The 2,568-nt window shown below is 46.7% G+C and overlaps 1 protein-coding gene across 1 annotated transcript in view; it reads right to left on the bottom strand.

The window, feature by feature from the left end:
• DOCK11 (dedicator of cytokinesis 11) overlaps positions 1–2,568 on the bottom strand; it is a 147,138-nt gene that overhangs the window by 46,700 nt on the left and 97,870 nt on the right. The gene's annotated exons all lie outside the window — the stretch shown is intronic.

Raw genomic sequence — 2,568 nt, 5'->3', positions numbered from 1 at the left:
TCTAGGATGAGGGCACTGCCCAATGTGGGGCTCGATCCCACGATCCTCAGATCACAACCTGAGCTGAAATCAAGAGCTGGATGCTTGACCAACTGAGTCACCCAGGCGCCCCGATACGTAGGTTCTTGATGATATGTATTAAATTCATGAATGGCTGAAATGATGACGACTGATGGGTCTCAGTTTTGGGCTTTGAAAATGGGAAGGACAACCTGCATTATTTACTCTTTTGCTTTGTATTTGTTTGTTTGTTTATTTTAATGTTTTATTTATTTCTGAGACAGAAGGAGAGACAGCATGAGCAGGGGAGGAGCAGAGAGAGAGGGAGACACAGAATCTGAAACAGGCTCCAGGCTCTGAGCTGTCAGCACAGAGCCCGACGCGGAGCTCGAACCCGTGAACTGTGAGATCATGACCTGAGCCGAAGTCAGACGCTTAACCGACTGAGCCACCTAGGCGCCCCTCTTTGCTTTGTATTTAAACAGTTCCTTATATTATGAACTCCCAAATGCTGAGAAAATTATAGTGGGGGTCTGTTCAGCAAGTAAAGTTGATGTTTTCACAAACTGGGGTATAAGCGAAGGGTATGCCCATAAACACACGCACGACATGCACAGGTGTGTTCTACTCATAACTAGTGTTGAGTAAGACACAGTTTGGCATTAGAAAGCAAGTACAAAAGTTATGATCAATCTTCAAAACAGCCGAGTGGCTATTAGTCTGAAAATGTATTCAGTCTGCTTTGTGGAAGATAAGCTACTCATTATAACATAGGCTTGTTACGACCTCCTGTGCTTACATGGCTAAGCAACCGGGAAGTAGCTTCAAGGGCACACAATGGATTTTTTTCAGGTAGCATGAAGCTAGAGGGCTGCGCTTTCAAAATTATTCCTTGGGAATCTTGAGTTTAAACCCATGTTATCGGAACCTATTTTTTTTAAAGTTATCTCTATGCCCAACGTGGTGCTCGAACTCATGACTCAAGAATCCCATGCTCTAGGGGCGCCTGGGTAGCTCAGTCGGTTAAGCGTCCGACTTAAGCTCAGGTCATGATCTCACGGTTCGTGGGTTTGAGCCCCGCGTCGGGCTCTGTGCTGACAGCTCAGAGTCTGGAGCCGGTTTCGGATTCTGTGTCTCCCTCTCTCTCTGCCCCTCCCCTGCTCACGCTGTTTCTCTCTCTCTCTCAGACACAAATAAAAGATAAAAGATAAAAAAAAAAAAAGAGTCACATGCTCTACTGACTGAGCCAGGCAGGTGCCCCAAGAGTCTATTTCTTATTTTTTTTTAATGTNGGTGCACAAAGAGAGGGAGACATAGAATCCCAAGCAGGCTCCAGGCCCTGAGCTGTCAGCACAGAGCCTGACGCGGGGCTCTCGAACCCACCAACTGTGAGCTCACGACCTGAGCCAAGTTGGATGCTTAACCAACTGAGCCACCCAGGTACCCTACCCCCGACAAGAATCCATTTCTTTTGAATCACCTTAACACCAAGTACAATGCAATGCAGATAATGAATGTTTCATGAGCATTTTCTGATTGGCAATTGGGAGATTTGATCACCAGTTTCACCAGATTAGACCAAATACTGCTGGGCACGATACTCTGGGATGAAAAAAAAGGTGTAAGCGAGCGCATGGGAATAGTGCAGTTAATCCACTATCAGTGTCTCCCTCCATCACGCTTCTCGGAGGGGCAATGGCCAAAATCATCACCCACTTCCTAAGTGTCAATCCCGATGGATTTCCTTTCCTCCGTATCTCAGTGACCACTCCGTTCCTCATCATAATGTTGAAACTTTTTGCTACTTTGGCTTCCAGGATACCTCCTTTTTTACCTTCCTTCCTACTTCTGTGACTGTCCCCCTCTCATCTCCACAGAGTGCTTTTCCAGCCCCTTCCATGTTGTTTTTCTCCAATGTGCTGCTCTTGACCTTTTGTGTGTCGGGGGAGGGGGGTCTTCCTCTACATGTTCTCCAGGGGAAATGAAGCCACTCCCATGGCTTCAATTACCACTCATATACTTCTGATCTCCCCGGTTTACTGTGTCCCAGAGAAACTGGGCCTTTTAGAATTACTGGGTCTTTGCATGTATGTGCACATCCTTCTCCCCGGAGTGTTCTTCCTTGAGCTTTCCAAACAGCTGGCCCCTTTTGGTATTTCAGGTCTCATTTTACAAGGGACGAGCCTCCCTAAGGTAAAGGATCTCCCACAAATCCTTATTCTCTATCTTAGCACCTTTAGGTNCGATTACGTTTGTTTACTTGTTTATGTCAGCAGACTAAGAGCTTCAGAAGGGCAGAGACTGTGTTTCTTTTGTATCTCTAGTGCCTAGTACAGTACCAGGCAGAGAGAAGGTGTTTGGTAAATCCAGGATGGATGGATGGATGGACGGACGGACGGACGGACGGATGGATGACTCCAAGGCTAGCGCTCTAACTCAGATCACTCTCAAGAGCAAAGATCCACGTATCCAACTGCCAGTCCTAACAGCTCTAACTGGACAGCCCAAAGCCACCTTCAATGTAACAGAGCCACGAAACAGAACTCCTTAGCTTTTACCCCAGATGTA

This window comes from Crocuta crocuta, unplaced genomic scaffold, assembly GCF_008692635.1.
Source record: "Crocuta crocuta isolate KB4526 unplaced genomic scaffold, BGI_CrCroc_1.0 scaffold1269, whole genome shotgun sequence".
Classification (NCBI taxonomy): domain Eukaryota; kingdom Metazoa; phylum Chordata; class Mammalia; order Carnivora; family Hyaenidae; genus Crocuta; species Crocuta crocuta.
This window is presented reverse-complemented; position numbering and strand designations above follow the sequence as displayed.